This window comes from Notolabrus celidotus, chromosome 8, assembly GCF_009762535.1.
Source record: "Notolabrus celidotus isolate fNotCel1 chromosome 8, fNotCel1.pri, whole genome shotgun sequence".
Lineage (NCBI taxonomy): Eukaryota > Metazoa > Chordata > Actinopteri > Labriformes > Labridae > Notolabrus > Notolabrus celidotus.
In genome coordinates, this window is record NC_048279.1 from 6,638,984 (window position 1) to 6,666,325 (window position 27,342).

The 27,342-nt window shown below is 41.6% G+C and overlaps 1 long non-coding RNA gene and 3 other non-coding genes across 4 annotated transcripts; 1 reads left to right on the forward strand and 3 right to left on the reverse strand.

The window, feature by feature from the left end:
* Positions 1-856: 856 nt before the first annotated feature.
* On the reverse strand, positions 857-938 carry trnal-aag. Its single transcript has one exon. It is a non-coding gene; the product is annotated as a tRNA-Leu (tRNA).
* A 255-nt stretch (positions 939-1,193) lies between these two features.
* Positions 1,194-1,275, reverse strand: trnal-uag. Its single transcript has one exon. It is a non-coding gene; the product is annotated as a tRNA-Leu (tRNA).
* A 601-nt stretch (positions 1,276-1,876) lies between these two features.
* Positions 1,877-1,958, reverse strand: trnal-aag. Its single transcript has one exon. It is a non-coding gene; the product is annotated as a tRNA-Leu (tRNA).
* Positions 1,959-26,177: 24,219 nt separating this feature from the next.
* On the forward strand, positions 26,178-26,935 carry LOC117817789. Its single transcript, XR_004632213.1, has 3 exons — positions 26,178-26,271; positions 26,350-26,432; positions 26,509-26,935. It is a non-coding gene; the product is annotated as an uncharacterized LOC117817789 (long non-coding RNA).
* The last annotated feature ends 407 nt before the right edge of the window (positions 26,936-27,342 follow it).

A 27,342-nucleotide genomic window follows, 5' to 3' on the forward strand; every position in this document is an offset into this window, starting at 1 on the left:
GTGTGTGTGTGCTTGTATATGTCTGTATTGTGTGCGTGGGGGGTTAGAGTGAGTGCTTTACCCCCATCAGCTCGTCCCAGTGCCAGCAGCCAGATTGTATTAATGGCATAAATGAATCAAGCCCAGGAACCTTGGAGGGCGCGTTAGTGCCAGTGATGTTTCTGGAGGGAGGGATATTCCCTGAACCCTGAGTGACCTTGGAATGAATAAAACAAGAGCTCTCCTCTCAATCATCAAAATGCAGCGCTGGACTGTACATCCACCTGCATTACACTGCTACTAGCTAGCAGGATTTAATTGGCTGTCAAAATACTGCAACAACTGTCGGACCTGGTTGTCACAACGCTGCGTTTAATGTTGTCTGATGTGCAGCAGGAGGAAGCAGAGTCAACTTAGATTTACATGATGTGCAGGTTCAAGTGGAAGCTGCATGGCTACAGTTTGGTGAAGTGATAGCATCACACAGTAGAGCTGTCAGTTTTACCCCAAATCAAAAAAGTGATACATTACACTCTTCTTTCAAATAACTCAATTCAAAGCCCCCCTCGCTGCCTGCCACCATTTTAACTTAATAATGAAACAAGCAGAACACAGCCTCACAAATCGTGTTTTCTTGTCTATCACAACAGCTAGAAAGAGATGAGCAGAGGTTATTATTTTATTTAGGCTGTCAGAAGAGGTTAAAACATGACATTGCTCCAATAATCTGCAGTCAACAGGTGAGTCCATTGATTTATTTTTTTGTAGAGTGAAAGAAGAACATTTGCCGAGCCCACTACACTTGATGTTGCTAAGACGGCAACTTCAACACCAAGATAAACAGACAACACATGTGGTGGCAGCTATGGTCGTCAAATGGCAGTGGTGGGATTTGAACCCACGCCTCCTGAGAGACTGGAGCCTTAATCCAGCGCCTTAGACCACTCGGCCACACTACCTTGCAGTGGTGAGCGCTAGTGAGGGGATGCAGTCGCGCAGGGCTATCTTAGGGCTATGTTTTATCAAATAGCTGGCATTCGGAGGTTGCGTCAACAGCATTGGCAATTCTGCCCTGTCGTCAGCAAAACAAAATGGCTCTTCTGTAGGCCGTTAGTATCGTTGCACTACATTTATCCAGCCCACTACACTTGATGTTGCTAAGAGGGCAAAGTTGTGATGGGAAATTAAATGCAGAGACAGCAATGGTCGTCAAATGGCAGTGGTGGGATTTGAACCCACGCCTCCTGAGAGACTGGAGACTAAATCCAGCGCCTTAGACCACTCGGCCACACTACCCTGCTGTGCATGCATCCAGTTTCAGAGGGCCGATGCGCTGGGTATCATGAGATGTTTCATCAATTAGCTGGAATATCCAGGTTGTAGCAGCAGCACTTGCAAAAAGCACTCAAAGTTGAGGCCTAACGCAAAGTTAGCAGAGGATGGTTTCGATCCATCGACCTCTGGGTTATGGGCCCAGCACGCTTCCGCTGCGCCACTCTGCTTGTCGGTTGATGCCTTTAGGCTTGCAACTCTGTGGATTTCTGTTCCGTTGGATTGATTAACAACCACGCCTTTTCCCATTCCATGTCTCATTCTGTCTATGGGCTCATGAAGTTGCAACATATGCATTCAAAGAATGATCATATGAAACTAGCCTGCAAATGCTCACCTCTTCTTACTTGGTCCTTATAAACATCAAAGAAGATTGCTATTGGCTCCAACAGTGATCAATACTGTAAGGCTACACTGATGAGTTACAAAAGGTACTCACATTTCAGGATTGTGGAAAAGTACAAGTGCTGGCCTTCATAACACACATACTTGATCATACTGAGAGAGCAACACTGGGCAAACTTTTGACAGGCCATTTCCTTAGGAGAAAGCTGTGGTTGGCTTATGGCAGTGGTGGGATTTGAACCCACGCCTCCTGAGAGACTGGAGCCTTAATCCAGCGCCTTAGACCACTCGGCCACACTACCCTGCTGTGCACACATCCAGTTTCAGAGGGCCGATGCGCTGGGTATCATGAGATGTTTCATCAATTAGCTGGAATATCCAGGTTGGGGCAGCAGCACTTGCAAAAAGCAATGGCATCCCACTCAAAGTGGAGACCTACTGCACAGTTAGCAGAGGATGGTTTCGATCCATCGACCTCTGGGTTATGGGCCCAGCACGCTTCCGCTGCGCCACTCTGCTTGTCGGTTGGTGCCTTTAGGCTTGCAACTCTGTGGATTTCTGTTCCGTTGGATTGATTAACAACCACGCCTTTTCCCATTTCATGTCTCATTTTGTCCTTGGGCTCATGAAGTTGCAACATATGCATTCAAAGAATGATCATATGAAACTAGCCTGCAAATGCTCACCTCTTCTTAGTTGGTCCTTATAAACATCAAAGAAGATTGCTATTGGCTCCAACAGTGATCAATACTGTAAGGCTACACTGATGAGTTACAAAAGGTACTCACATTTCAGTGGACACATAAGGTGGAGCAAAAGGAACACCCAGTCCTCAACTTGGACACCCAATAACTTAGAAACAAGGGCTCGTGGTTTCTTCCCCTCAGTCGTACTGTCAGACGCTTAGGAGACGGAACATAGCACTGGCGGAGGGGATTTTGGAAAAGTCCAAGTGCTGGCCTTTATAACACACACTTGATCACACTGAGAGAGCAACACAAACTTTTGACAGGCCTTCTCCTTAGGAGACAGCCGTGGTTGGCTTATGGCAGTGGTGGGATTTGAACCCAAATTTTGCTCTCCTGTTGAGAAAGTTGTAGTTCCTGCAGCATTTTGTGAATGATGGGAATGGTTTTGTGAATGTCACTTTAACTGTAAATGAATAGCAGTTAATGAAACTGTTTATAGTCGTTTCATGAAATAAAATCTCTCTGAGGTAAACTGACACATCATGTTGTCCTGATAATCAATCACACATTCTGTTTTCACCCTGAGTGTTCGCTGTGTGGATTTTAGACATTTCCTGTTTGTATAACTATCAGTAGTGAATGATGTGTGTATATCTGTGCCTATATCACTAAAGTCATTAAATCAGCATGCAGGCCTTGAGGATTGAAGATATGTCAGGAAGCTTTGTGGCAAATATTCTGTAGCAGTGGACTTTGTAAAGGCATGAAAAAGAAAGAAGCCAATGTGACTTTGGTGCAGAAGAGATATCATAGAAACATACTTGTTAAGACTGGCACTTCATTAATCATCTATACAATTTGTGAACGCACTTTCTCTATTGTTCATTGCTCCTGGGAATCTGCATTTCATATTACATGCTCATACCTATGTCAGAACTTGACAACCTCTTTGTTCTTTGTTGAAAAGTGTTGTATAGTCCCCTACTTTATATGTATTCATGAAGAATGTACAACTTTTAATGAAAATGATCTTCAGTTTTCTAATTCCGTTAAAGTTTTCAAAGGAATGTGCTCATGTGGTGGTAAAACAGTGAAAGAAATATATCACAGGTTTATTTGCAGGAAACTGGAGCACCGCTGCATCAACACAAAGTCGGGTTCCTGCTTCTAAAACCATTATCTGTTCTCATTTTTCTCTATCATGAACTGATGCTCATTTACAAGTAAAATGTGTCCAGAGAAACCATTACCATTTCATGATTTAATTCATAATGTTGCCACAATAACACATGTTTATTCATACAATTTCATGAGACCACTCCACTGTTAATTTCTGGTGACATTTCAAAATATTGTAAAACAATTAAGTTGAACGGAAACACTTTGAGACTCACTTTAGGGGAAAGAGAGCTCTACGGAGAGTCAGCGGTGGGGAAAACAGCACCCTGATGACTGAGAGAGGAGCTGGTGTAAAGGTCACACACACAGACACATAAACGCTCACACATGGAACAGAAGCCTGAACTTTCACCCGAACATGGCTGAATGCTCTGAGGCTCACACACCGAAACACACACACACACAAAGGTCAGTGTTCCTGTGATGTGTATTAATGCTGGAGCCAGTTCCCCTCTTTCCCCCCCTACGGTGAAAGGTAGCTGAAAGAGTTTCCAGTGTGTGAAGAACAGAGTGTTTCATCCACTTATTGAGCAAACTGCCAATGGCAAACAGAAAAAGGTGTTGAATGTTGAATGAGGAGGATTTTTTTTTTCACTAATTATACTTCACAGAATGTCCTGCAGTGAAATGTATTATCATCTCATCATTTTTAAGCCCACATGACTCTTAGTTAAAATTCAGAGGGTTTTCAGAGAACAGATGAATCATTGTTAAAGCAGCTTAAGTTTCTCTTCATCCTTGAATTACTGCATCTGTTTCATCTGACCTCAGGAGTTACACTGAGTTGTTGTCCAGTTTGTAGAAACAGAGAACAATAGTCGTTGCATAATGTTAACGTCTGATGTCAGGTGATTAATGGACTTTGTAATATCCACTTTCTGCTAACGTCACTGTCCAGGGTGCTGATGCTGGAGCTGACCACCGTCCTTTGTGCTGCTCAGTCCAAGTCGATAATCATGAGTCAGATCCATTTGTTCTCTTTTTGAAGTAACTTTACTGTCTTTGCTTTGGCAGCAGTCTTTTTGTTCTTTTCTGCTTTCCTCTTCATTTATTATCCTTTTTAAATAACTTTGTGCACATCCAGCCTCTGACCCATCTCCCTGCTTGTGTACTATACTCACAACAAAACATATCTTGTTGTTTTCCTCAAGCTCTGATTTTTAAATGATGATACAAAAATAGTCCCAGCAGCATCGGGGGCTTTGGACATATTTTCTTTTTCACAGTTTTCGTTTTGCTGTCGTCCAAACTCCTCCGAGAAGCAAAGAAAGTTTTGCTCTGCAGAACTTGACAAAGTGCTGATCGTACTTCTCGCCAAACACTTTTAAGTCTCAGCTCATTCCTGGCAGTGCAGGCCAAAAGCTAACCAACAAGTGTTTTAACCACTGATATGCTGAGACCATGTTAGACCAAACAACATAACATGCCTACCATTTAAAAAACAAAGAAAATCTAGGAAAACATTAAATACTTAAATAAAATGGGAGTATATATGCAGAGTAGTCAAGAGTATTTCAGTTTGATGTGCTTTTAACACATTAAATTACAATTATGTTTTACAATGGAACAATACCCCTTATATATGTCCATGTCTTTTCCCCCCTCATTTTTTGTCAAAGTTTAATAGTCCATCCATCCATCCTTCCATTATCTTGACCGCTTATCCCGTTGGGGGTCATGGGGGCCTGGAGACAATCCCAGTTGAGTTTGGCAGAAGACAGGACAGGTCGCCAGCCTAACACAGGGCAAACATGCAGGCAACACACTCAAAACTACGGGCAATTTAGAGTGACCAATGAACTTGGGGAGCATGTTTTTGGACTGTATAATAGTTGACAAACCAAAACGAAAAAAGGTTACCATGAGGTTTTGTTTAAAGGAAGTATAATGTTAAGACCGTAGACCATAAAAACTGGACTCAGGAATTTTTAAGTACAGTTTTTCTCTGCACTGTTCCCTAAATCCAGTCGCAAACAGAGTGTCAAGTCACCGAAAAGGCCTCCAAAGTGGAGATTTTTAAAACCTCAGTTTTCTCATTGTAGTGTGGACAACAAAAAACGAAAGTTGACAAACTTAGACATTGGAATATTGTTTTTATGTACTGCACACGCACCAATCACAACATGTAGCGCCCTGCTCCTGTGAAAAATGACCCAATACCAGATTCATAGAATTCGACCCCATTCATTTCACTGTGTTAATTCTGTTCACACACATCTTCAATCTGAGCCCGTGAGCCACTGATTACTGTATTAGGCAGTCTGCAAATACAGAGAATATTTTGTGCTCCAAAAGCAAAACATGTCATCTCCTTAAACTTTATATCAAATTATTTTTTCAAACAAATCATCTCAATCACTAAAAAACCTCCCACAAGAAGGTCAGTGACTAGTTCTATACTTGTTTTTTAATCATCCTCTCAGTTGGTAATCATAAATAAATACAAACTATATACAATTAATGTCTAGAGCAAACAATACATTAAAAAGAAAGAAAAGAAAATGCTATGGTGTCACTTTTGGTCTGTTTGTAAGGTTTAATTTATTGTTTACAAAGAAATCTAGCTTTTCTTCATCCTTTCACTGAGGCTCTGGGGCAAATAAATAAATCACGCTCAAATATTCTTAAATTCCATATAAAGATGAAAGAACACTGTTTCTAATTGTTCAAGAAAAGAAACGCTCAACACACAGGGGCACAGTGTTTTTCTGTGGTTGCAGGAGCCATGAATGAATTATTTAAAAGGTGATTTTTGAATCTACTTTAGAGGTTTAGGGTAGGTTATTGTTTGTGTATTTTTGTGGTGTTATTTTCGTTGTTTGCTTATTGTATGGTTCATTGTGTTGTCACGTTGGGATGGGGATATTCTACTCCTCATTTAAGCTGCATTAATCAAGCTGCTCATTTAAGGTGAGCTGGGTCGCTGTATTTTTTGTTGACCACGATTTTCTTTGATCACTTAAATCATCAGTTTTGTGCACTTTATCATTAGTTGATTATCTTTTTATGTTAATAAAAAGGTTAAACTCATTTTTTTTTTTTTTTTGTGCGTCGGTCAGTTTTCTAGGCCCAACCTCAGCCTCTCAGCGGCTTTTGGCTCCTAGTAGTCGCTAGTGGTGTTTGATGTAACGTTTGTTTGACATTATGGAGTGATGACACATTACTACTTACTACTACACCTGCTGGCATGCTTATGTGGGCTTTTTAAACCATGTAAGTGTTGTCGTTGGTACAGAGAAATATTCAGAAACACCTCTGGTCTGAAGCGGATTTCTTTTTTTAAATAGAGAGGAAAAAAAGGGGTTATAAATATCTGTATACATGTGGACGTAGCTTTAGCGTCAGTGACATCATCATTTTTTTTCTGCAGAGACAGTTTGAAGAGGGCAACAGGTTGGAAAGTTGACTCAACTTAACTTCACATTAACCTAGGAGGGTTGTGATGTCTGGAGCCACACAACGGTAATATCTCCCCAGCCACATTCTCACCTCAGTTTTCCAATGTTAGTTTCAACACCTGTTTTAGCTGGCAGTCAATCACACAATTAACACACTTTAATCTTTTTTTTTATTTTTTATGTTTCTTGTATTTAATCTTACATTGTTTAAATTAAGTCTGCACATTTTTACATCAGAAGATTATACATTTTCTGTTATATTAATCATTGTTTCTTTGTCTGTGAGTTACCTAGCTGTGGGGAACAAATAGTGTGGCCAAGGGAAGAGAGGACTTTTATGCTGAAGCTAGTTGATTAGAGCAGACAATGGGCTCTGATGGCTTAATAAGTATAACTTTGAATTCACTTTAAGTGTCAATTTTGTTAACTCCTTATGTTAAACTTGGTTTGGCCAAACCACTTTATAAGTCCCTTTTGTCTCATTGTGTCAGGTCTGTTTGTTTAGTTCACACCTTATATTTTGTCTTGTTAATTTGGGTTATGTTAAGTTGACCTCTTTTACAGGCGTAGTTTTTATCATTTTGGTTGTGTATTTTTTTTTAAATAAAAACCCACCTTTCTGTAAAAATGACAACTGTGTATTGTGCCTTACTGCTTGGTCCCTAACAAGGGTGTTTTGATCAACGCAGGCAAAGAGGTGGGGCTGAGGCAGACTCTAAGCCTTGTGGCAAACAGCTACAAAACACCCACATGTCTGTCATCTCAGCCGTGCACCAAAGTATGCAAAACCTTCACTCTCTGTACAGTGTGTGCAAATATATAAATAATCTGCATGCCTCGTCTCTTTTTATTTTAATCAGGATGTTAACATGTTACATATAGCTGTAAAAACATGCATTCAAACACAGGCTCTAATGGGGTTTCTGGTTTCTGCAGCCAGCCTCAAGTGGACGATTGAGGAACTGCACCTTTAACTTCTTCACTACTGGCTTCATTTTAAACAGCAGAGGCTGCTGCTTGGTTTAGACTCATGTGTAATGTTCAAGTAGTAAATGCTATAAATAGTAAATGGTAAATGGGCTGCACTTATATAGAACTGTTCTAGTATTCTGACCACTCAGAGCACTTTTACACTTCATGTCACATACCCACACACACTGATACACTGATGGCAGAGGAAGCTATACAAAGTGCACGTTGGTGATGATTTAATCATAAGTACACATTCACATCCGGTGGACTCTGGCTTCAGGGGCAATTTGGGTCAAGTGTTCTGAGGACACTTCAACATGTGGGAGTCATGGATCAAACTGCAAACACTTCAACTGAGGGACGACCAACGGAGCTGCAGCGTGATGACACAAAATATGTCACACACATTAAAGCCCAAAACGATCCAGATACCTCTTGTTTGGTATCCATTCAACATTTGATAAGTAGGGAGAGGTTTTATCTTGAGTGTTTGCTTAAAGGGCTTTACCTGAGACTCTAACAGCCAAATTCCACCAGATCTGTCTGATCCTTCTCCGATCCGTCACGGCACCGGATCTGATAGGTATCTATTCGAGTCAATGTGTTGACTTCCACTGGATCCGCTCCGTTGTGTTCCAGCTGCGTCTTTGATCCGGCAGGTCGGAGCCCTCTGGATCAAAGACATAAGACTTTTATTGTTGCCGGATGCCAGAGCACGACGCATCAATCTCAACAGAGCAGATGGAGCGGGACAGGAAGTCAGGCACCAAAACCAAATGACAGTTGATTTTCAGAATAAAACACTTTGTGTTATCACCAGATCGTATTTCACTTCACACAACTACAATAACAAACCATCATGATGAGCGGAGCCAGGCCTGGAGTCAACAGGTCAGAGGTTTTCAGAGGATGATGAAGACAACATGGATGAGGAGAAGGAGTATCCTTGATTCAGTAATTACTGTGGGAAAACCTAGGTCACATGACTCCAGGTTTCCGACTGTCCTGCTTTGTGCTGCGCTCTGAAAACGCAACTGGTGGGTGTTGACGGAAGAGAGCACAGATCTGGTGGAAGTTCTGTGTAAGAGATAAAGATTATGATGTTGGATTTGAGCTGAACATTTATATGGAATTTAGCTTTGAACAAAATACATTTATGTTTAATAAAAAGTGAAAAAATGAAACAGTCTGTATTGTTTTGCTATCATTGGTATCGTGTCAGGTTTGAATCATTGAGGGGAGCCCTGGACTTAATGTAAGCATACAGAAATGGAGTTATCTTATCTTTGGCCACAATAAAACAAGGTTCTTTTAGAAGTATTCTGAAAAAGTGCTTTATCCTGTAAACAGCTTTTTTCCAACTCACAGAAGAGGGATCAGTGCAGCTCAAATTAAAAGTGAATCTATTCTCACACAGTCTGCTTTGTTGCTTTAGTATCTAAAAAGTGATTTACAAGTTTTATTATCTTCTAACTTCTCCTGTCAAGTTAAAAAAAAGCAGCGATGCACCTTTGTGCGTGTTTTCTTTTAATCTTATCCTGACAATTGGCTTGTGCCAGATATGTCTCTTGATGACTCTAGCCGTGAAACAGATTGGAACAAAGTGTGAAGCCTGTGTGTGTTTAACTAAATACTTCAGGCCCAGTAGGGAAAAAAAACACTCTGAAAGCAGAAAAAAAAGTTAATTTGAAGTCAGTCCAAAATTACTGCAGAGATTTCACATCTGAAAATTACCATAGAGGATTTCTGTGGGGTAATTGCTCAGTGTTTTTGCTGTATGTGTGCATGTGTGGGTCCGATACACTCGTTCTTCAGTGTCTGTACGTGCACGTCTCTCAATGCCTTTTTCTCTGAGGTCATCTCTCTGTGTCATCAGTCTCCAGACACCGCTACGCTGTAATTGTGTGTGTGTGCTGCTACGTGTGTGTTCTTGTGTGTGTTTCAGTCAGAGCTTAATTGAATAGGAGGTAAAGGCCAGGGTGTTCCCCTATGGTGCAGACTCTAAATGTGGCCTCACTGGAGGGGAACCAAGGGGAAACGGAGCTTAGAGACACAGAGAGAGAAAGAGAAAGGAAAGAGGACGAGATGACTATAAATTTGACATTCCTCAGAGAGATTGAATAGAGAGACTGACAAAGAAAGAGAGCGTGGCTAAATGTGGGCTCCCCAATGAGACGGAACGAGTTTTAGAGAAAGGAAAACGGGAGCAATGAAAAAAAATGAAAGAGAGAGAGAGAGAGAGACTTTATCTAAATGTGTCTCTCCCCAGCGAGAGGGCTTGGAGACCAGAGGAGCTGTCCTTGGTTCTGAATAAGCCTCTGGCAGAGAACCAAGTCAAGCAGTTAGCATTGAGCACATCGTGCAGGGGTGAGGGCTCATACACTACCGCTCTGTCATTGTCTCTCCCTACATCTGTCTCCCTCGCTTCCCTTTAAACTCTACCTGTGTTTGCTGTAGAGAGGTGACACAAGCAGTTTGTGCAGAAAACACAATGAAGCTGACAGACAAAAAAAAAGAGAACACCTCTCTCTCCAGGTAGGTCCACATCCTCATTGTTGTAACTCTCTTGTGTTTCATTCAGAAACTTGTCATTAGCTTGTAATGCCAGGAGCAGAAAGCGATGGATGTTGTGCTAGAAACATCAGTCTTGACCTTGACAAAAAAAATAAGGGAAGAGAAAATGTCTAAACACGAGCTCTATTCACTCACTGAAGCTTTCAAACACATCCTGCAGCCTCTCTCTGAGGATGGGATTGTTATGTTGTCATGGTGATGTTTTTCTGCCGGCGGTACACCAACAGCTTTTGAGACAATTTCACTCTCACAGACAATTTGATGTCAGGAATGAACCGGGAGAGTTTTGCTGGACTTGTGGTGCAATGCAATCCTCTCATTTGGTGTGAGGTGGAGATAAAACTCTGAGCTGTCTCCTGTTAATGCTCAGGGGTACCAACAGGTGTGCAGACACAAGGTGTATGGTAAACATGAAAGGGACAGCATCATGTGGTCTTAGCACATAAGTAGTCAGCTCCACTGAAGAGGTGGACGTTAGATTAAAGGAGGAAGGTAATGCCTCACTGTAGTGCTGTTGTAGTGGAGGGAAACACGGGTCTCACTACTGCGAGCCCCTGATGAGCATGAAATGAAAAGGTACTTTTGGGTACGTCGTTTCCTCTCAGTTATATCTCTCAAATGAGCTCAATAAATGACCATACATCTGTGGGGTCTCTCTCAGATCCCCCCCTCACCCTGCCTTGTTCCTAAAATGGTTTAGTCTGCCCCACGCGAGTAGACAGGATCAATCCGGCTGCAGATGGAGAGCCAAATAACTAATGCAGCACCATGTTCCCCCCAAAAAAGCAAAATCAGGATATCAAAAATAAAAGACAAAAATCGGAGAGGGAGGGAGAGGGAGGGAGGGAGGGAGAGGGAGGGAGGGAGGGAGGGAGGGAGAGGGAGCAAGTAAAGGAAACATGATTTTAACTTGTTTCCTTCACAACAGGAGAGAGGTCTACTCACACAGAACATTCTGAGCGAATAACAGAGATGTATCTGCATTTATTAATGATCATTCAACAATATAGCTTCTTTCATATTTGCATTGTATATACATTTCTATAGTTCAGAATGAATCAGCCTGATATAACATCATATGACCTCATTTTATGAATATTATTCTTAAGATAATATAGTATTCATAGTCGTATAAAAATAGACCACACTGGAGTGATACTTCGCTTCTTTCCCAGTGAGCTAGTCTTTAATTTTTAATATCAGCAGATTTATTATGATCTATTGATTCATATGATGTCGTGTGTGTTACAATCTAAACCTGAGCCAGCTATTGCCTTAACAAAAATGGTTCATATCCATTGTTATTAAGACATTCATCCCAGAGACACTTTTATACTCAAATCTGACCAATGACAAAACTAGTTTTAGAACATTTCTTAACAAGGATTATAGTATTTCTCATTAAAGTGTTATTTATTGTATGCTTGACTGTCTGGGTTACATGTTGAGGAATGACAAAATATAGACTATGACAGTTAAAAAGTGTTAAAAAAAAGTTCATGGTGTGAATAATAAGAGGTTAAATAGGTCAGACTCGTGGGATTGATTTTATATATTTACTAGGGTGTGGATACTACATGATGGCAGCTCATGACTTGAACTGTGATACTGGTGCAGGCCCAGAGCTTGTGGTGTCGCCCCTGATCACTGCATTCACAAGAAAATCTGTGGAAAAAGACAGGCTTGATCATGGACACCGTTGTGTTTCTTTATAATTTCTATGAGAGATGAGATATGAAATAATCTCAACAGGAATTACTTACACTGTCAGTCAGTGTTGTAGTACTTGAGTCGAGGACTCGAGGAGTGTGACTTGAGCCCTAACCTTATATCATAAACTCTGACTCGACCCGAGTGCTGATTACTCAGCGCTGGACTCAGAGTCAAGCATTGATGGTATTAGGACTTGAATCAAATAGCATTAAAACGAATGAAGTGAATAAACAACTGGATCTAAGATTTTTGATCAGTTTCAGGTACTTTTTTAGCCAGTTAGACACCTACAGTGATCCCATCACAGCCGAACTTAGGATTTAGAAAGGTGCTGTGTGCATTTATGCACAATTCATATGGTCATAACTTCATTGATTTAAATTTCAAGACCAATGACAGGATCAGCTAGAATCTAATGTTAATAAATCAATGTGTTTTCTACACTCCAGAAGATCTTACACAGTCAGTTCAGGTTCAGGGAGAGTAGTTAGGAAGGAGACAACAGCCCTTCAAAGAATATAAACTCATAAATAATGTGGATTTAAATCAAACTCAGGTAATATGGACTCGTGATTCGTTCAAAACTGCTGAAAAAAGACGCCCTGTGGTTAGAAGATACTCAGTCCTCAAAACCGAACAGCCTTTGACTCAACTGAAACAGAAAATTTATGTCAACAATTCCAGTAGAGAATAGAGAGAAAACAGTCATCAGTGAATGTTTTCAGTCGAATAGCACATTTGTTTCGAGCTGTGGATTCACATTGCACAATGCAGTGTTTCCAGTACATTACTGTGCCTTATTCTTGTGTTATATATTTGCTGCCGGGATCCTGATCCAAGTCATGTCCATTTCCAGCTTTTATTCCAATCTCATTTCTCGTATTTGACAGCTACACTTCCCTGTGCAGCTGATTCAAACATGGGTGAAAAGGTCCTGACCTTGTCAATGTTCAGGTAGATGGAAAAGAATAACTTTCTAGTCCAGCAGATAATTCTTCCTCTTTCTTTTCCCTCTATGAATGAATGTATAATCCCACAGTTATACACATCAGCATGGCGTGGTGATTATATACACAAAGGCATGCCAGCAAACACTGCTCTATTCACCAACAGGACTTAAACAGGGTTTTGGGAATCAGGGAGGAATCAGGGAGGAATCACAGGATGACGAGGATGTCCTCAGCTCTGCTTTAGTGTTTTGATGTCTCACATCATGTTGTTAAAAATGTCACCCTCCAACCAGAGTGGTCCCTAATTAGGATTCAGACGAGTGTTTGTGGCTCTTGGCTGCTAAATGGACCCATGAGATGCGAGGAGATGATGGTGGCTGGCTGAGTTCGTCTGTGTTGACAGAGCAGCAGACAGAGGAGAGCGGGGCGAGGAAAAAAGGGACATGAGCAAGAGAGAGAGGAGGAAAACATTAATGCGTGTGATGGGGCTGATCCAACTTGTTTATTTGGACCACACTGCTTCCTATTTATGCATGAATTCACATTTTGTTTTTGCCTCTGCTGCTGTTGTGTTTCTGCGGCTGAAAAAAAAAAGCAGAGCTTGAACATATGTCAGGCCTCGCTATTAAAAATGAAACAGCGCTGTAAAAAATGAAGCTTCGACTTTGTCTCCCTGACTGTCTGCCTTTGTCACATCTCTGTCTGATCCAGCTGTCTCCTCAACCGTCCGTCCATCCATCAACCCTGGGTGAGTGATCTGAAAATAAAATGCTCAGAAATAACCTCAGAGACGCAAAAGGACAGCTGGCAGAAAAAGACACTGCCTGGCTAGTGTTTCCTGTAATAGCCGCTCTCGCTCCAGCCAAAGCCGTGGCCGTATAATAGTGCTAGTATTTCAGCGCCATTCATATAAGCCAACCTTGCCAATATTTAAGCAATCATATTAACCTTGCCAGCCACGTCTCTGTCTTTATATTAGCCTCCCAAGCCAATATTTTAGCCTTATATCACTCACGTTGCATCTGTTCAGTGTCCCAACATTTAAAATCCTGCCCGTCCTACCCCCCTCAAACCTTTTTTATGCTCCCTATGCTGGCCAAAGAGGCATCATTTTTACGACCAGGAACAGTAAATTAGCTGAAGTAGCCTTCTCTTCATTTAGTGAGCGTCGAGTAGATAAGTGGGACAGGAGTGGGGGAGGGTGGGCTGTCATTAAAAAACACACTCAAAAACCTCATTTAACAAAAAAAGCTTCCAGTATGGGTTCTTCCAGCTCTGAAATATCACATGTGAGACATTTAGATGGATTAAGTATAGTGTATTGCAAACCCCCCGCTTCCATCCTCGGTGATTAAACAGCCACGGTTTGAAACCTCAACAAGAAAAGAGATGGCAGGTTAACGTTCCTTCTCCAGCGACAATAGTGTGGTTCCTTCTGTTGCAGGCTCAAGTCGGCACAGAAGGATGAGACGGAGACTGAGCTGAGCTCAAAGCGTTTTATTGTCTCCACCACAAAGCCACTGCGGAGCTCAGCTCTCATCTATTGGCTCCACTTCTGGGAGGATTCTTGGTTTCATGTGCTAATTTCAGAGGAAATATCTCAGCAGAATTTAATTTGATCCTCTGCTTCATATTTTTCTGACACTTGCAAAAAAGCAGTCATTTGTGAGACTGTTACTTAGAGGTGCAGATCAACTGAAATGGTTTTGGTAATTAGCTAAATTATTCTGGAGAGTGGGACAATTTTCCCAGCAGGTAGGCCCAAAATGTTCTGTCAAAATATTGATGCCCAGCTGTAATCGAGAACACTTAAAGACCACTTAAATTCACTGTGTTGAGCTGACTGGTGAAATTTGAGCTCTGTCAGGGACCAGACCTTGGGCCTGATCTACTAAGATCCCAAATAACGAGCGCTAATTTGCGTGTGGAAATAATAATTTTGCACGTGTTATTTCTGGGCGTGTTGCGGGTGATCTACTAAGACTGCGTGCGCAAATGATAACGAGTGCAAAAGTTGTGCGGACCGCCCTATTTTACGAGGATTTTGCGTGTGCTATCGGCTGTCACCATGGAGAGTTTGAGAGAGCAGAGTGGCCTTAAGCGATAAATGAAGTTTGAAGCCATGGAGTTGGAGATCTTTGTGGAGGAGGGAAATAAACACATCCGTCAGCTCCAGCAGAGACCTCGCAGCATTAGAAATGCGATTTGGAGGCCATCTGTGAAAAGGTGAATGCTGTGAGAAAAAACAGAAGATCTGCCGATGAAATAAACGCATCTACTCTACTCCAAAACGCAATCAGTGTTTTGATGGAGTTTAGAGAGCGATTTGATGAGGCTTAGTCTGCCACTCTTGCTCTAGAAAAGTTACACGTCACTTGGATGAAGACAGTCGCCTCACTGTCCCAGGGAGCAACTTTCGGGTGAACGTTTTCAATGCCTGATAACATCATCCAGCAACTGTCCCAAAGATTCACCAGCTTAAATGGAACTGGGAACATGTTTGAGTCAATTCACCCCAACACACTGCTGCAAGCACGAGATGAGGAGTTACGCAGAGCTGCCTGGCGCAGCTCAGTGAGCGCTCATTCTCCAAGTTAAAACTAACCAAAAACCCCTTGATGAGCATGATGGGACAGGAGAGACTGAGTGGACATGTCATGTTATCTATTGAGAATGACAGATCAAAGAAAATGGACATACAGTGCATCGTGGACAAGTCCGCGGAGCTTAAGGCTCGTCCAAACAGTGGTGAGTAGGCCGAGTACTTCATATTGATTTTGTGTTTGCATGTGAACATGTGGGCCGCTGTGCCAATTTGACTAAACTTTATATCTGTTGATACAGTGACCTACTGTGCTCTCATTAGTTGAAAAAGTTAAAGTGGGTGTCAGAATGATGCGGTCGCTATCCGTGGTGCTGAACTGCTTTGAATTTGTGTTGTTTTATTATTATTATTTTGTTCTCTTGGTTTGATTGACTAAAACATGTAGTAATGCTTGTAAGCCCAGCTTTTGCGGGCATGTTGTAAAGCGATGTTATGATGAGCTTTACAGTGACTGCAGCCATGTGTGCGTAACGCTGTGCCAGTTTGCACCTGCCTTTCAAACGTGCTAAATATAGACGCAAAAACAGTGCTCACTATCTGCTTCAGGTTTGATAGATCACATTGCGTGTGCTAAATGATTACATTTGCATCTCCTCCTCCCAGTATTTTGCGCGTTCTGATGATCTACATGTATTCTGCATATTCATGAAGGCAAACACGCTCAATGATTTGCGAGTGCTATTTTGCTCATTTGACAGACTCAATCCTCGGTGCACCCGGTTAGTACGTCAGCTTTGCGCGCGCTATCAAGTTTGCACGTGTTTTTTTTACACGCAAACCTTTAGTAGATCGGGCCCCTAGTTGGAAAAGTCCCTTAAAGTCAGGATGACTAAGATCTAACATTATGGGTTGTTTATCTTTCAAACCTCTTGTCTTTTTATTTAGTTTTAAATCGATGGGCTCGTTGTTGCATTGAAGATTACATTCAACATTTGGACAAATACACCCACCGGTCAACATATTTGGGGTTTCGACAACTGTCAGTCCCATCTTCAAGGTTTTTTTTATGTATTGAACGGTTCAGTCTTCATGAAATGCTTAAGTCATCAGGTTGCCTGAGTTGTATCATAAAAAAAGAGGTATTATTTTTGTAAGGTGCAGTCTCAGGAGATGTGTCTCTTTGTGCTGCCGTAGACAGGCTGCTGTTGTTGTGGACGTTCCAGACTCCAGCTGATACGGACGTGCTGGACTCCAGCGGCAACAGCTACTACTACTCGCCTCAGCACTATCACCACTCCCTCTCTCCTTTATTCTCCTCTATCCCTCTTTCCAGACCCAACTCAGTCGAGGCATGATGGCTGTCTAACATGAGTCTGGTTCTGCTCAAGGTTTCTGCCTGTTAAAGGAAGTTTGTCCTCACCGCTGTAACTAGCTAAATACTGTGAGGTGCAATGCTCATGGTGGATTAAGGTGGGGTCAGACTGAGTCTTATCCTGTCTTGGTGTTGGGTCTCTGTTCATAATTGGACATAGAGTGGTCTAGACCTGCTCTGTTTGTAAAAGCGTCGTGAAATAACGTTTGTTGTGATTTGGCGCTATACAAATAACGATTGTTTGAGAGGCTGCAAACTCAAGATGAGTAATCCCCAAAAATGCAGTGAATCTTCCTCATTTAACTGGGTTTTCCTTTTGTTTAGAAAAAAACAAACATATTAAATACAGCCTATATATAAACTTCCTCATGTTAAACCTCATGATTGTCCAGTGAGCAGTAGTTTCAAGATATCCATTTTGATCATGATCAATATTAAGGCAATCATCCATGACTGAATATATTGTTTCACTGTTCTCCTTCATCAATGGTCCTCATTGTGCTGGAGCTACTCTGGCCAGTTGCTTTTACCATCTAATGTTCCCCAAGATAAATGGACATCAGATCCAAATGAAAGCTTGATGAAACTGTTGCATGAGCCAAAGGGTTCTTGTGCATCATTTTGAGATGCAGGGGGGCGGGCAAGACCTTTGAAATGGCCCATGATCGTCTGAGTAATAAAGGGAGTGCTTTAGTTTCTGTAGAATAAAGTACAAAGAGTGAATAAGACCAGGGAGCGAGTGGGCTTCAAGACACATGGAGTCACCATAACAACAAATAGGATCTCACATAACTCATAGATCTCTTTGGCTCTTTACTTTCCTTCAGAGTCTGTGCCCTCTTTGTCATATCTATCCAACCACCCAGTTCAAATCTACCATGTTTAGTTTCCTCCACTAATGTCACCTTCATTTTCATGCAAACGTATTCATTTTTCTGTTTAGGTAAACAACATCCGAGGTCTTATAATAGGCTGCCTTCCAGTGTGACTGTAACCTGCTTACCTGTTGCAAAATGCTGCTGCTCCACTCGTCAATATAAGCTCCTTTCTTACTGTAAAGGCAGGAGTTAAGCTGTGTATGTTCATGAAAAAAGACACAATGTACAGTCCTTTATCCACATTGATGTTTTTCCACTGATGACTCATGTTCCACACTGATGATGATGCTGTCTGTCCTTCATCTCAAATGATGCCTGGCATCAGAGGCTGTTGTTTAAAGATGAGCTTTCCCTTTATGGATCATAGAAACATAGACACGTGGTCGTGGTGCTGGGGTGGATTTTCCCCTGTAATGAGCATTCTGCAGAGTCTGTAACCTGCTGTGGAGACCAGACATCATTTATACCCAGGGCAAACAAGCCACACAGGCTTGCCTGCCAAAAGCACCATCCATTTAATAGAGACAAGTCAGAGAGGGCAGCCTGCATGCTGCCACACAGCCAGCACTGCACTGCAGAGCCCAGCTAACAGACTGGGGAGTGGGTTGATGAAGTCCATAGGTTTGCAATGATTATTTGTCAGGAGATAACTTGTGGATATGTTTAGGTTTGCAGGTTTTAAAGTCTGCTGCTATGCCTTTTCATGAAACAAATCTCTATGCACAAACATGACCAAACCAAATCCTCTGATCACTGAACTTCAGTGCTTTTGAATGGTTGGACTGGGAAAATCCCAGGTGTAATCGTGAAGGGCATCGCATGCTCAGCAAACATTCCTGACTAAACAAAAGCTTTAAAAAAGCACAATCTGTTTTGGAGTGTGATACTCGGGTGAAACTCATTTCCTCAGTGTTGCCCCTTAGTGTTAGGGCTTGGCACTCAACCAAGACGTCCACAGGGATAACAAGGTGAATGGCTTGGGCTGCTGACTACCTTTAGTTCCTTATTTCCTTTATTTCCCAGATTGTTTAGCTAATATCCGTGGGGGGGTTCAGGGTTACGGTCAAGCCTAGTGCCTGCCAATCTTTTCAAAGCGTCAGCTCACTCCCTGCAAGTACAAACAAAATATGCAGCTCCAGTTATTGATTAGAAATGTTACATAAAGCCTTCTACATAGGAAAGGGTCGATAAAAAAACAAGTAATCTCCGATTACAGGCCAGACATTCATTATCCAGGGAAAACAAGGATGATTGAAAGTCAAAAGATTACTGGAGTTAAACTGTCATTACCCTCATTACATGAAGTAGAGCTAGGAGATGCACATTTAATATGAAGTAGGTCACCATTCAAATACCACCGTAGCATGTGTGAAACCAAAGTTGTTTAATGATATCTTCATTTACTTTTCTCAAAGAAGAGTCCTGAGATTCTTCAAGGAGAAGTCGAAACTGATGCTAGGGCCTGTCCATGTTAAGGGATAATGAGTTAACACACATTTTACATTGTGACCCTTGGCCTATCTCATTGGAAATCAGGAAGCGATACAGCAGTAATGTCGTTGATGGCTAACAGAAACAAAACAAGAACAAAGTTATTTGCATTTACTGTTGATGTGATATGAGAGTACATAGAGTCTCAAATATCACTTGCTGACCAAGCACACAGCTGATGCAGAGAGCCCTCCTCCCCCTCACAAAAGGAAGACCACAGGTGCATTTTGACCAAGAGTTCTGGGGTCTTTTAGCCCCCAGAACTACTTTACCCTGAACTAAAAGATTCCATGCCCCCATTGTTGTCTGAGTTTCGACCGCAGGGCCGAAGTCCTGGGTAGATTGTGAAAATCAGGCCAGTGACGTATGGAGGAAATAAAAAGTAAAGGCAGTACACCACCAGACCAGTAGAGGGCAGTAAGTCAAAGACAAATGCCATTCATCACAGATGACACCATAGAAGCAGATGGACAGGCAGGTATCATTATGAGCAACACAACAGTTAGCCTGTTAGCATGGAAAAGACTCAGCTGGCGCTGTTTTAGATGGTGCTATATTTCATCACAGATGGATTCACTGAATCAACACGTGAGAGGAGATAAGCGTGAGTAGCAAAGACGTTTCAACACGGCTTTAAAATCCTTTCGACCTCAAAAAGCCGTGGCAGAGATCGGCCGGTGTTTTGGTTTAAACAGCGACCCTGTTAACTGGCGACTTTCAGCTGGATGCATCCCTCATAAACGTCTTTACACGATCATTAAATATCTAATGAGGATATTGAATCTTAAAACTCCCTCTGTGTTTCAACAGCTGTGTAAACTGCACAAACACTGTTACATTCAGGTGAAGGTCTCCAGTTTACCGAGTCACTTTTAAAACCGTAACACCGGAGGAGAGGCATTCACGGTGTGTTTAGAGGAGACTACTGTTACAAGCTGTTAAAATCAAGAGACTCACAGCTTCTTCTTTTGAAAAGTACACACACATACAAAAAGATAGAACAAATAAAAACTAATGAAAGAAAGAGAAATTAAGTGAATCACAGATGTGTGTGATGTTATTGTGGACGGCGGGTGGAATAACAACACTGCGGTTAATCTACCAATCAGACATGTTCAGCATTGCAGACCCTGCCCCCAGAAAGCCCCGGGGCTTTTTTGAAAAGTACTACCCTCTTAGCATGGGCTTGTTAGGGGGGAGATTATCTACCCCTGAACTAAATTTAGACCCGACTTCCACCTGCTCGAAACGCACGTAGTTCAGGGGGAAATGGTAATGGTAAATGGACTTGTGTTTATATAGCGCTTTTCTAGTCTTTCTGACTACACAAAGCGCTTTTACACTACTTGTCACATTCACCCATTCATACCCATTCACTCATTGATGGTAGAGGCTGCTATGTAGTGACTGACCATCAGTGTTAGCTAATCTCATTCTTTCACATTCATACTCCTCTGAGGGAGCAATTCAGGGTTCAGTGTCTTGCTCAAGGATGCTCAAGGACACTTCGGCATGTGACTGCAGGAGCTGGAATTGAACCGCCAACCTTCTGATGGATAGATGACCGACTCTACCCACTTAGCCACAGCCGCCCCAGACTTTCCAGACTACCCAGTCTGAAAAGTCAAACTTCCTCTGGTCAAAAAATGCCTCACACTACTGGATAGTTTCTGATGAAGTCAACTAGTGACAAACTTTGAACAGCAATAGCTTGAAGGGGAGCTACAGCTTGCAGGTCAATTGACACTGTGGAGGACAAAGGCCATGCATCTAGTGACTGCTCATATGAGCTGCCTTCTGGAGCCACCACCATTTCAGCCCACGAATCAAAACACCAGTAAGGACTGCTTTCCATTGTTAATATGGCCTTAAAAAGTCTTTGAAAATAAAAAAGTTTTAAAAATCTGATTAAAAATGCGAGGTCTCGCAATTAGACATAAAAATTCAAGTCATCTCAATTTTAAATAATAACAGTTTGAAAGCCCTGATTGACACTTAGCGTTCTACTCCTTTGTGTATTGAATGAATTCTTTCTGTTTTGATATTACTTTTTAAATTCTGTGTGCTCACATGAAAAGAAATAAAAGGAAGACACAAAGAGCAGGGAACAATGGCACAATGCCTTGAAGCTTTGATAGCTGAAGAGAAAAAATAAGCTTCAAATGGTGTAGGTAGTGATGAAATCCATGCCAATTACAATGAGAAAATTCTGCAATCAATTCTAACAGCAGTAACCAGGCTGTAAATTTAAGACTCACAGTTTGACACTTCAGTATAATCCACACTGATTTTGATTTCACACACTCTGATATACCCAATTTACCATTTTGTGTCAAAGAGGAAAAAAGGCAATGTTTTTCTGCTGCTCATTTACCTTCAGATGTAAAGTATGACACACTGACTAGTGTTCAAGCAGGGCCGAGAAGAGTGAGGCTTTGACTTCTGTCTGCAGCAACAACATTTTGATCTCTTGCAGAAACACTGGCATCTCCTCAGTCTAACCTCATGCTCCTCTCGGGATTAAGGGAATTGTGATTTTGGCCCATGTCTCTCTTGGCCCCCTTTGATAGAGTTCCAGCTGTTGGGGGTATATGCATGCTTTGCATAAAGGCTTCAGCTTTAACCAAATGTACAGATGGAATCTATTTCACAGAGCTTACCATTTCACAATCGTAATCATGTGTTGACTTACCCACGTTGGATCATGGCATATGATTATTTAAAATGTAGCCTCTTAAAGTTGTATAACCCTACATAAGGTGATACATCAAATTGTATGATTTAAATGTCATTTGAGGTTTAAAGTAATTGTTATCTCAGTTTCATTCTTTACTGCAGGAATAGATTTTACTGAACATTCAAGTCTGCTCTCTCTTGACAACATTACACATAGTTGTACAATATAAAGCTGTTCTTTGTATTCATTATAGAAGAGGAATAAACTTTGCTGATCCCAAGGAGAAAATGTAATTATTACTCAATTATTCAACGTGCAGTAAAGACAAATGGTGCCTTATCCAAATACCCAAAAGGCATGGTTCAAAGTGCATTGCCTGAAGTGAATCAGGGTGAATTTGACCACATTATTAGTTAAGTGGTGCACAATCTGGAAGCTTAGTGAGGTGCAGAGCGCTTAATGGTTAAGTTGAGTCCTTTGATTATTAGTGTTTTGGCCATATCATGAATCAGACCAATCAGTGTTGCTGCTCTCATTTCCTTTAAGAGCCACGTGAGCCTGAAGGCAGCCTTGTTACTATTTACTCAGCATAAATTACACTTTCTACTTAAACGGGGCTAGAGTCAGCACATTTTGTTTATTTCCTTCAACTGTGCCCCTAAAAATGCAGAAAGCACACACAGGTCATAGTTTCAGTGATTTATATGCATGGATTGATGTTATATCCACTGAAACAATTCCTCTGCATCACAGAAACAATCAGGGATATTAATGATTAATGGAGTTAAATTTTGGACCCCAGCCACCAGCCAAATTCTCATACTTTGGTCCACCAGGACGTCAACCAGTGACCCTCCAGTTCCCAAGCCAAGTCCCCTACAGGCTGAGCTACTGCCGGCCAAAGGTAGACCACTGGAACATTTCAGAGAGCAGAATAAATTTAGCAAAGAGCAGTGGGTAGTAAGGCCTTAAAGTTCTGAATAATTAATCTGTTACCACTTTAGGGCACCCCAGCAAGATGTGAACACAGCATTGGCACATGATCATTATATTAATTTGTTACAGCAAAGAGGTTAGAAAACATCTGCTTGTTTACATCATTTAATCAGGTCTAATATTAAGTTTGCTTTTAGCTCTGTTTTGCCCCCCACTGTCTCCTGGCTTTCAGCTTCTGCTTCAGAATACTTTCATATATTAGCGACCAAACTTTTGTAACTATTGCGCCAGGAGCTAAATTTGAAGTATATATTTAATTTACATGGGATTATTCCACAACTGAAGGTATAAGATATTATACTCACTAAAATGGTGAGGTAAACGAAACCTGTAGAAAAATATATCAGGTTTCTGGACAACGCGATTTCCTTTGGGTAATTTCTATCAATTAAAAACTCCAACATTACATACAGTCACGTGGCATTTGGATGATGTATTAGTTTCACACATTGATACACATGGATTTTCAGAGATTTGTGTTCAGAAGATATCATTTTAGAGTCTCTTTGAATGTGAATCAGGTCTTTATGGCACACAAACAGTCTCTGATTGACAGCTTTTAACAAACCTCTGGACACTAATCTGTAATTCTGCTCTACAGTTCTGCACAATCTAACAAGAACAAGCCAGTTTACCCACCGACTTATCAAATGTGAAACAATTATTTGTGTGTGGAATAAGATTTTAACTAATCTGGGTTATACCCACATGCTTGAGCAACATCCCACAAACTGGACACATTTCTGTCACTGCAGGAGTGTTGTCTATTAAACTACAAAGTGGGTGGTTGATAGCCGGAGCTCCGCCAGGTAATGTTGGCAAGCTAGCAAAATGTGTTGTTGATTAACACCTCACCACTACCGGTTTACTATCACGTCTGATTTCTCCTTTTACTGTAAACTGAAACATGAGCAACATGGAGTTTATTACATAAATATCATGCTGTGTAGCATCAAGAAAACATATTTCTAAATGTAAAAGAAGAGCTAAACAATTAGTCTGTGGGCTTATAGAGATGGAGGATGATGATCTGCTTTGTTGAAAGGTTTCGTTATGTAAATGTAACCATTTTTTAATCCACTTTTTGGTGTTTAGCTTCCTTTATGTTTGTATCATAGCAGGACAATAGCAGGGACAGTGGTAATGGTTAAACTCAATGTGCCCTTGGTTAACATAGGATAGCGTTGGATAACCTTACATCACACTTTCTACCATAGGGCATTAGTTCCCACTCTTGTTTGCCCTTTCTCATATTATTTAATTATTCCATGTCTCTGGGTACACTTGCAGAAAAAGTCCTTTTTCCAGTACTTCTTGTAGCTGTGAACAGTGTGCTCAGGTCAGACTCCTCTTTTTTCACACTGGAAGGTGAAGCTGGCTCACCCCGTCTCGGGAGCACTGCCAGTACCTGCTGCACCATGACCCCAACGACTCCACAGCCTCTCTGTGACTTAAGTCGCAGTTGGTTAATAGTTCTTGGCAATGTTAAAAGACAATACATCCTTACATAATGGGGTAAAACGGACATTTTAAAACCAGCTTTATGAGGCAATTACATGAGCAATAAAGTTATATAACGGTGTTTATTTGGTGTTGATGTTTTTGCCCTCGTTGCTCTTTCAGGCGTTTCTAACCATACATTAGAGCAAGCTTTTAGAAGTCTCGGTTTACAGGTGAAGATTGAGGAGTAAACGGAAACTCTTTCAAAATGAAAGTCTATCATTTCACTTCTAACTAAAACACTCCTGTCTGAAACAGTACATTCAGTGCAGCTCAACTTATCCAGTAACTTTTTCTCTATTTAGGTGGAGCAAAAAGAGAAACTGCCTTAGGAAAGAAGTGGGCTCGAACTCTGGGGCTCCTGAGGCTTGCGGCCGGATACCTCAGCCAAGAGGGCAGAAGGTGAAACTCCAAGTTCACAGGGGGGATTCTGGATCAGCCAGGACAGAAGTGGCCTGTATGACAGAGAGTCTGTTGTAGAGAGCAGAGAGACTGAGCTCAGACAACCCTCTAATCTGGCAGCAGATGTTTTCTACTCGGTGCTTTGGCTTCATCCCCACCTTCAGAGTCCCAAAGCAGGAGATTTTGAAAAAGGTTAAAAATGATTCAGTAAAGATCTGTATCACTGAGTCAAGCTAAAAAAACGGGGCAGACTGAGTCCTCAGTTTGATCTATGACCACTCATCAGATTGCTTTACGGCTTAAAGGTGGCTGTTGTCTCCAAAAAACAAGAAGTGCTTTAATGAGACTAAGAGGGAGGAAGACACAAGGTATATGTAGAATAACATCAAAATATCAAGTGTTAGAATCTGTCCAATAACAAGATGAAGCAAAACTAGTGTGTGGCTGGATCATGCATGGATTTTTTTGCCAAATTGTGCCACAGATAGTCAGCGGGGATGTCTATGTTGTGAATTCCTCAATGTTAAATGATCTTTGCAACTTTCTGTGGAGGTCATCTATTCTTGCAGTGACTGAAATAGCAGCTCAGATGACATACATGTATTTCAGGTTACTTTCAGGTAAGACAAATAAACAAACAAACAAAAAAAAGTTACTATTAAATGCTATAAATTTAGTAGCAAGAAAGATTGCACTTATATCCTCAGAAGTCTGAGTCATTTGCCATTTATATGTTTACAATTTTTATTTTAAATATCTTTCTCTAACAATTGACTCTCTTTATTCAGATTTCAGATTTTTTCTCTGAATGATTATGGAGGTATAATAAGGTGGGGAGTTTTGACTGGGAGTTCCTCTGATGCCTGTAGGTGTATGGAGAATTGCCGATGATCTGAAACAGCCTGAACGATCTTCATTTGGGGAAACAAGCTGTCAATGCTCAAACCTACAAATTCAAAAGCACAAAACAAACTCGCACATCAAGACAAAACAACTGCACTAACAGCTGCAAATACAGAGAGGCTGTGACATTAAAAACACACAAGACCAGATGTGACCGGAGGTTGTTTACCTCCTGGCCACTGTTGGCACTGTGCCAGGTTTTGCCACTGCGCTGATTGTGGCAGCGCCATGGGCATCTATATATACAGGTGCGAGTGATTGCACGCCCTCTCCTCCCGCTCCCGTCCACTTCCCAGTGTGGCTCGGCATTTGCGGTGTGCGTGGTTTGGATTGTCAGACCAGGATTCAATCTGGTGCTGAATAATCACCTGTTCAGGTAACGGGCCTTTCCGTTATTCTATCCACTGTGTGTGCGCTCTGTGCGTCTTTGTGACTTTACCTCCACCTGTTGCAGTGTGGCTGAGGCTGACTGGCTGCCGTGGTGGACAGGTTGCTCTGCAGGAGCCTAGCCTTGTGTTTTGCGTCTCGTGTCCTGAGGTAAGTGGCTCTTGCCTGCCTTGGTTGTGTCCGTGGTTCCCTGCTGCAAACTGACTGTAGTTTTTGTTTAATTCAGTTAATTGGAGCAGCAGGCCCTCACTCGGCTCTTCCCCCAGCCTTGGATTCAGCTGGCGCTGTTTGTTTTTGACTGCAACTACATGAAAGAATAAGGATCGGACAGAGGGGATGTAGTGACTCTGATCATTTATACGAACTGGTAATCCTCTTGCACGGGAGGATATTGTTCGCGCTGTTACTCCCCGATCTGCCGGAGACGCAGGTGCGCGTCAGCAGCAGGGGCGTCTCAGCGCTCTGCGGGCTCTGCAGCCCGGTCATCAGACGGCTGCGTGCAGGTTTCTTTCATTACTTTTAATAGTGTATTGCTTTATGATGGGTTTGGTTGTTTGTTTCTTTATATTGGTTTTGAGTCATTCATTTTCCTTTTCCTTAATTGAGGTATTTTGTGTTGATCTGTTGTTTGTGGGTATTTTGTTGTATTTCTCTATTTGCATGAGTGTGGTTATTTTCATTTGGTTATTTTGCATTCTGTTATTTGATTCAGTATTTTGATTTGCATGAGTGTGCTTCTTTTCATCGTTTTGGTTGTTTTCCTTAATTGATTTGTTTGGATTTACTTGTTAGCTTAGTTACCTTTTATAATTGCGTTGCTTTGATTCGGTTGTGTATTATATTGTGTGTTCTAACAAAAAGAACCATGTCCTAAAATAGTTTTCCACCTGCCTCTGCCCAGTGGTCTCTCGAACCTGTAGCTATTTCAGTTTACAAGTGAAATTAATAGTTAATATTTCCCAGGGGTGAAATTCCCCCGGGTGGCGTTGCCGATTCACATACAAGCCCGGTGCCTCACGTCACACAGATACACTTGTGCAAATCAAGACTTTTTAGTATA